This window comes from Trachemys scripta, chromosome 1 (assembly GCF_013100865.1).
Source record: "Trachemys scripta elegans isolate TJP31775 chromosome 1, CAS_Tse_1.0, whole genome shotgun sequence".
In the NCBI taxonomy this organism is placed as follows: Eukaryota; Metazoa; Chordata; order Testudines; family Emydidae; genus Trachemys; species Trachemys scripta.
Genome location: NC_048298.1, coordinates 138,154,203 through 138,162,971, shown reverse-complemented (window position 1 = coordinate 138,162,971; position 8,769 = coordinate 138,154,203).

Sequence of the window (8,769 nt, the reverse complement as noted above, 5' to 3'; positions counted from 1 at the left end):
TTTAACTTCTGTGCTAGGGAAGATAATGGAGCAAGTAATTAAGGAAATCATCTGCAAACACTTGGAAGGTGGTAAGGTGATAGGGAATAGCCAGCATGGATTTGTAAAGAACAAATCGTGTCAAACCAATCTGATAGCTTTCTTTGATAGGATAACGAGTCTTGTGGATAAGGGAGAAGCTGTGGATGTGGTATACCTAGACTTTAGTAAGGTATTTGATACGGTCTCGCATGATATTCTTATCGATAAACTAGGCAAATACAATTTAGATGGGGCTACTATAAGGTGGGTACATAACTAGCTGGATAACCGTACTCAGAGAGTTGTTATTAATGGTTCCCAATCCTGCTGGAAAGGCATAACAAGTGGGGTTCCGCAGGGGTCTGTTTTGGGACCGGCTCTGTTCAATATCTTCATTAACGACTTAGATATTGGCATAGAAAGTACGCTTATTAAGTTTGCGGATGATACTAAACTGGGAGGGATTGCAACTGCTTTGGAGGACAGGGTCATAATTCAAAATGATCTGGACAAATTGGAGAAATGGTCTGAGTTAAACAGGATGAAGTTTAACAAAGACAAATGCAAAGTGCTCCACTTAGGAAGAAAAAATCAGTTTCACACATACAGAATGGGAAGAGACTGTCTAGGAAGGAGTACGGCAGAAAGGGATCTAGGGGTTATAGTGGACCACAAGCTAAATATGAGTCAACAGTGTGATGCTGTTGCAAAAAAAGCAAACATGATTCTGGGATGCATTAACAGCATTGTGTTGTGAGCAAGACACGAGAAGTCATTCTTCCGCTCTACTCTGTGCTGGTTAGGCCTCAGCTGGAGTATTGTGTCCAGTTCTGGGCACCGCATTTCAAGAAAGATGTGGAGAAATTGGAGAGGGTCCAGAGAAGAGCAACAAGAATGATTAAAGGTCTTGAGAACATGACCTATGAAGGAAGGCTGAAAGAATTGGGTTTGTTTAGTTTGGAAAAGAGAAGACTGAGAGGGGACATGATAGCAGTTTTCAGGTATCTAAAAGGGTGTCATAAGGAGGAGGGAGAAAACTTGTTCACCTTAGGCTTTAAGGATAGAACAAGAAGCAATGGGCTTAAAATGCAGCCAGGGAGGTTTAGGTTGGACATTCGGAAAAAGTTCCTAACTGTCAGGGTGGTTAAACACTGGAATAAATTGCCTAGGGAGGTTGTGGAATCTCCATCTCTGGAGATATTTAAGAGTAGGTTAGATAAATGTCTATCAGGGATGGTCTAGACAGTATTTGGTCCTGCCATGCGGGCAGGGGACTGGACTCGATGACCTCTCAAGGTCCCTTCCAGTCCTAGAATCTATGAATCTATGAATGTGTGTTTGAGGTTATTGTGTTATTGTGTGCACAGGCTATGTTGTTGTGTGGTTGGTTTTGAAGAACTGTGGCAGTTGATCAAAGTAATCCACCCTCTGTGTAGTCTCCTTCATACAACCAAGGAATCTGTTGCATGCAAATTGGCTGGAGAGTAAGCGTGCTGATTGATTGAATTACATCTTATGCCACACAATGGTGTAGAGAGACAAGGTGAGAGATAATATCTTTTACTTCTGTTGGTGAGAGAGAGAAGCTTTTGAACCACACAGAGCATTTCTTCAGTTATGGGAAACTAATTCAAAGGCCAAGTCTACACTACAGACCCATATTGGTATAACTACATCACTCAGAGGTGTGAAAAATCCACACCAGCGAGACATAGTTATATTGACCTAACCCCCCATGTAGACAGCGCTATGTCAACGAGACAGCTTCTCCCACCGACATAGCTACTACCTCTCGGGGAGGTGGATTAACTACGCCAATGGGAGAATCTTTCCCATTGGTGTAGTAGTGTCTTCACTAAAGCGTTACAGTGGCACAGTTGCACTGGTGCAGCTGTGTCCCTGTAAGGCTACATCGACTCTAGAAACTTCAAAGCGCTGCCGCGGGCTCCCAGCACAGCTCCCAGCACTCAGATCCTGTCCACACTAGTGCTTTAAAGCGCTCAAACTTGCTGTGCTCAGGGGGATGATTTTTCACCCCCCTGAGCCAGCAAGTTAGAGCGCTATAAAATGTAAGTGTAGACAAGCCCTTATAAGTGAAGACAAGCCTAAAGTGACAGGTTTCAGTGGTAGTCGTGTTAGTTTGTATCAGCAAAAAAACCTGAGGACTCCTTGTGGCACCTTGGAGACTAACAAATTTATTTGGGCATAAGTTTTCTGATGAAGTGGGTTCTAGCCCATGAAAACTTATGTCCAAATAAATTTGTTAGTCTCTAAGGACTTGGCTATACTTGCGAGTTAGTGCGCAATAAACGAGCCCCGTGTGCACTAGCTCAGTCCCCGTCCACACTGGCAAGGCACGTAGAGTGCTCTGACTCCGCAGCTAGAGCGCTCCTGGTACTCCACCTTGGCGAGAGGAATGACGTTTGCTGCGCCTTGGCTACAACGCACGGGCATCAGTGTGAAAGAGGTGTTGCATTACTGCGCTCTGATTGGCCTCCAGAAATGTCCCATAATCCCCTTAAGTCAAGTGGCCACTCTTGTCATTGTTTTGAACTCCTGGAGGAATGCGGAAATGCCCTTTCAAAGCTCCGTTTCTGACAGCCGGCATGCAAGCCGTTACTGTAGAATGCTGTGTGAGAGAGAGAGAGGCGGGGGGGAGGGGGAGGTCTGCTGCTGTCTGAACTTACAAGACAGCATGCTGACATGCTCTCAGCCCCTAACTGCTAATGGAACATTTAGTGCACTGGATGAGTAGAGCTTTGCAAATCCGTGGATATCTGTGGACCATTTTTGCAGATCGTGAATCGGAGGCGGATAAAATTTTTTTAATCTGTGTAGGGCTCTGTGGATTAGGTACACCACATGTTGTGACAGGCATGTGTAGGACCCGTGGATCTTGAAAGGTGTGTTGTGCGGGGTGGGGGGCGGGTATTGATTGCTGTAGCTGTGGAGATGTTGACTGGTTTTAGAATGGCCGGAGACCAGTCGAGAGATTTGTCTCCCTACCCGCCTCTATCATCAGGGTTTAAGATTCCCCAAAATAAAAACTAACAAGGAAGTGCAAGAGTAAAACTCAGGTACGTTTATTAAATTAACAACAGTTCAACAAGGTAAGTAAACTGGGAACATTATAAAGGACTCCCAACACAGGTAAGTAAAGCAAACAGGTAAAGGTGACATTATAACTCTACTGATTGAGAACAAATCCCTCCCCAAAATGGGTCCCAAGTAAGGGGTATGGAGGACTTAAAAGGTCTCTACCATTTCCTGCAGCTTGTCTGGAGCCTCCTGACTTCATGGTGCGAATCGGGTCCGGAACCGACCAGGTGACTTGGTAGGGTCAGAAGTGGGCCTCAGGCGACAGGTAGGTGGTAACTCTGTGGTTTTTCTTCTTTCTTCCCTGTGGCGTCATGGGTGCAAGTAAGATCCAGATGAGAGGGGGGCAGCTAGCAGCTCACCCTTGTGTGCAAGTATGTTAAACCCTCTGTGGTGGGGCAGCTGCCCCACCGCCATGAGAGAGAGGGCTAGAGTAGGCCAGAGTGGCTGCGCAGGCTGGCAGCCAATTAGAGAAGGGCCTACTGAGAGCCAATCAGGGCCGAGATTAGAGCCAGCCAATCACGGCTAGGCTAGGCCCTATATAAAGGCGGCTCAGGAAGGGAGCAGGGAGTCTGTCCCAGACCTTCATGGGAGAAGGTCTGTCTCCAGAGCAAGAGACCTGCACCTTGGACAGAGCAGTGCTGGGCAGGCTTGGGGGAGCATACTAGGGCTCCAGCCCAATACTTGCCGAACTGTGGGCCCTGATAAAAAGAGCCTAGAGGGTGTGAGGGGCCAGAGGGGAAGTGGCCCAGGGACATCTGGACAAGGGGAGAGAAAGAGGGCAGGGAGGCTGCCACTACAGGGTACCTGGGTCTGGATGCAGAGTAGTGGGCGGGCCTGGGTCCCCCCCCCTTCTCCTTTGTACCACACCTGGTAGTGGAGAAGCAGTCAGAGCAGCCTGCAACCAGCCCTTGAGACAGGAGCTAGACTGTGAGGTTGCGGGTGGCCACTGCTGTTAACACCTCCCTGGAAGGGCCTGGCTGCCTGGGACTTGAGTAAGGTACCGGAGTAGAGCAGTGCTGGGGAATAGGGCAAGGGAGCCAGGGAGCTCCTACCTGGAAAACCCCCAGGCTGCAAGCCTAGGCAAAGACCTGAAAAGGTACTGGGGTTGCAGAGGTGCAGCCCGGAGGTAGGTGGAGGCAGCAGGTTCAACCCCCCCATTGCCGATGTTGAGTGATATGGACTGCAGTCTGCCCCAGAGTGCAGGGGCTAGATGAGGACTGGCAGTGAACACTGAGGCAAGGTGGGGACACAGCGTGGGGATTCCCCTGGGAGGGGAGCCCAGAGAGTGGGGGTACTGCCAGGGGGCAGCACCCAAGGGAAAGGGGCACCGGGGTCCAGGAGGGACACAGGGCCAGCGACAGTGGGACATTGGCCTGCAGAGGGTGCTCCAAGGCTGGAGAGCTGATTCCCACACCGGACCAGCAGGAGGCACTGCAGGGGTGAGTCCCGCATCGCTACATCCCCCTACAGAGATATCAACAGATTTTGTATCTGTTGTTCTGGCAGGATATGGTGCTTCTTTGAGTTGGCGTGCCCTGGTCTGTGGGGAGCTTGCTTTTGATGATGAGCTTGGAGAGGCTGGGGGGTTGTTTGAAGGCCGAAAGACGGGGTTCAGGAAAAATTGTTTTCAGTATAGGGTCCCCATCAAATATGGGTTGTAGCTGTTTGATGATACTCTGTAGGGGTTCCAATGTGAGGTAGTAGTTGACAACTAGGGGTGTGTGATCAGGAGGGGGATATTTCTGTCTCGAAGCACGTTCTCTTGAGGTATTTGGGTGGCTCATTCCATCATGCTATCTTCTTCTCTGGTGAATGCTCTGGGGAGAAAGTCTGGGATATACACCTAATCAAACTCAAAACTCCCTTCACCAAACAATGACAGTCCACCAGAGAAGTCAATCACATCATAGGCGCTGACTTTTTTTAAAATTTTTCCCTGGGGGTGCCCCACCCCCACTCCACTCCCTCCCCAAGGCCCTACCCTTGCTCCACCTCTTCCTGCCCCTGCTCTGCCCCCACCTGCTGCTCACTGCTCTCCATCCTCCCCCAAGCACCTCCCTGAGTCACCAAACAGCTGTTTGGCGGTCCCACAGATCAGCTGTTTGGCAGTGCCACCAAACAGCTGTGGCTCATGGGTGCTGAGTACCCACTATTTTTTTTTCCGTGGGCGTTCCATGGGAGTCGGTGCCTATGGATTACATCACGGGACGGGCCACCCAAATGCCCCAAGAGAACCTGCTTCAGGGGCACTGGAATGGGGGCTGGGGGCAAGGGGCCATGGCCCTTCCACTTTTGAAAGTGGGCAGGCCTGGCTCATCCACTTTTTGCCATGGACCCAGACCCCTGTCCTTCCTCTTCCCCCCGAGGCCTCACCCCTGGCAAGTCCGAAGCTCGAGCCTGGCCAGGGTAATTGCGGCCTGGGGAGCCCAGACAGCTGTGGGGAGCCACAGACCCTCCAACTGCCCAGGATGGGGGGCCTCTGAGCAGCCCCTGGACTATGTCCCAGCTGCCGCGCCCCCTACCCAAGGCAGGTAGAGGTCCGTGATTCCCCACAGCAGTCCGGGTGGCTCTACCATGGCCAAGTTGTGGCTCTTTGGCCCCTGAAGCCCTGCCCCAGGCCAGAAGCCAGAGTTGGGTTGGGGTAAGAGCCATGTGGGTAATTGTGGGGAGCTGTGGACCCTCCACCTGCCCTGGGCAGGGACACAGGCCAGGGACTGCTTTCAGGCCCCCCCACCCCGAGTGGAGGGTCCATGGTTCCCTGGCCCAGCTCCAGGTTGGCTGGGAGGTGGGGCCTCGGGGGAAGAGGAGGGGCAAGGGTGGGGCCACAGAGGGGGCATGATCTTATACCTGCTCCACTTTTAGGAAGAATCCATTGCCCCGACCTGCTTCAATACAGAAATAACCACCCCCTGGTTGTCACCTACACATGCCTATCACATGTCGTGTACCTCATCCAGTGCACTAAGTGCTCTAATAGCAACTATGGGTGAAACCAGACAATCACTATACTCTTGGATGAACTCACCCAGGAAAATGAAAAGACTATAACACCAGATCACCTGTGGATGAACATTTTTCACAAAGTGATCACCCTGTATCTGACTTATCAGTCCTCGGCCTCAAAGGAAACCTGCATAACACTTTCAAAAGATGAGCCTAGGAGCCTAAATTCATAACTTTGCTAGACACTAAAAATCATGGACTGAATAGAGACACTGGATTTATGGCTTATTACAACAATCTGTAACCCACTAACCCTCCTCCCCCTTCTTTTCCTCCCTGTGACTGTAGGGATGTTAACGGGTCACTTCACTGTGAATGGTCCCTTGAAATATGTGTTAACTACTTATGCTAAATAATCTGTTCAAACCTTGTATTTAGCAGTGACTTTGAGGCCTTGGCTACACTCGCGGATTTACAGCACTGCAGTGGCAGCACTGTGAAGCGCAAGTGTACTCACGCTGCAAGAGCTCTCTCGCAGCGCTGCAAGTACTCCACCTCTCCGAGGGGAATAGCTTGCAGCGCTGCGAGCGAGCGTGCAGCGCTGATTACACTGGCGCTTTACAGCACTGCACTCGCTGCGCTCAGGGGGGGTGTTTTTTCACACCCCTGAGCGGAGCAAGTGCAGCGCTGTGAATTGCCAGTGTAGCCAACGCCTCAGCCTACATCTACACTACAGGGGGGGTTGATTTAAGATACGCAAATTCAGCTACGTGAATAGCGTAGCTGAATTCAACGTATCGCAGCCGACTTACCCCGCTATAGGGACGGCGGCAAAATCGACCTCTGCGGCTTCCCGTCGACGGCGCTTACTCCCACCTCCGCTGGTGGAGTAAGAGCGTCGATTCGGGGATCGATTGTCGCGTCCCATTGGGACGCGATAAATCGATCCCTGAGAGGTCAATTTCTACCCACCGATTCAGGCCGGTAGTGTAGACCCAGCCTTAGTTACTGTAGTTTCTCAGACCTGAAGAAGAGCTCTGTGTAAGATCCAAATCTTGTCTCTTACCAACAGAAGCTGATCCAATAAAAGATATGACCTCACACCCACCTTGTCTCTCTAATATCCTGGGACCACCATGGCTACAACAACACTGCATGCAAGAAGGGTGTAGGACATTCAACATGGCATAGATACATGCCTTACTGTAATGTACACTGCATGGATGTAATTCATAAGGGCAAAATGGCTGAGCATTTAAAAATAAGATTGTAACAGACTGAAAAACCCAGTGATGATTGAAATTGGTGGTATTCTGAACAAAGTGAGATCTCGACCACACCTGTAGCTGCTTCTATAACTTCACATGGACTCAACAGACATTTTGGGCTCCAGATCAACATTCCTGGAAGCTTTTATTATATACATTGTTCATATTCCAGTACTGCCTTGAGAACCAAATGAGATTATGGCCCCATTGTGCTAAGCATGGTACATAGTACAAGGCAGTCCTGGCCTTGAAGAGTTGAGTCTAAGCAGAGGAGACAGACAAAGGGTGGAAGACGAAACAAATGAAAAGTAACATGCTCAAAATAGGTCACTAGCAAAAGCCAGTAATAGAACTCTCATCTCCTGAGTCTTAGTCCAGTGCCCTAATGCACTAGATCTCACTGCCACTACCATACTGGGTTTTATGCTCTTGCAGTCAGAGCAGCTTGGGCTGGAACTCTGTTATCATAGCTAGCTCACATATCCTACAAAATCACATGGTGCATGAACTGTGTCTGGGGACAACCAGATTGTAAACGGGTCTCCTGACATGTCTGCACTTGTAGTATCATAACAATACTTAGCACTTGTATAAGAGAGAAGTCAGTATAGTTAGTCCCATTTCACAGACAGGAAAATTGAGGCACAGAGACGTGTAGTGACTTGCTCAAGGCTACACAGTAGTGGAGGTGTCATGTTTCACATGATATATACAATGAAGGGTTTGTCTGTGCTAGAGTTTTTAAGACACTGTTGTAGCTACAGCAACATAGCTGCATCAGTACAAATCCCTAGTTCAGACACTTTGTACCAGTGTAAACTGGGATTTGAACTGGTGCCTTTTACCCCAGCCAAGCTGGGCTAATGAAAGTCCCATGCAACACTAGGGTTATGCACTGTGGCAGCTACATCAGTGTAACTGGTGGATAAATACCCCACTGTAGATATGTCCTAAATCCTCTGAGCATTGCAAAGAGTAAATAATCTCTGGAAATTTGGCAACAATAGGGCAGAAAGCCAGATTCCAAGGCGAAAGTATGGTGATTAGGTAAAGAACAGGAATTCCCCCTTGGCTCCCTCCTTGGAAGAAATAGGCTTAGGGAGGCTGCCCTGTAAAAAGAAGGGCTCAGGAAAAGAGAAAAAAGAAAACCAAAGATAGGAAATTTCAATTTAAAACTCCTTGGTGCAGGGACCAGATCTTCTTCTGGGTGAGGTACAGTACTAAGCACGGTATCCATGCTCAGATTAAAACCAAAACCTAATAGGTAATACTGGAATGGATTTGGGAATAATGTGGATCGTGCAGTTCAGTAAGTACAATTTACAAAGCACCAGAGGATTGCGTCATGGTTATGTTAGGATTGGAATGGATTTGGGAATAATGTGGATCCTGCAGATCAGTACGTACATTACAATTTACAAAGCACCAGAGGATTGCG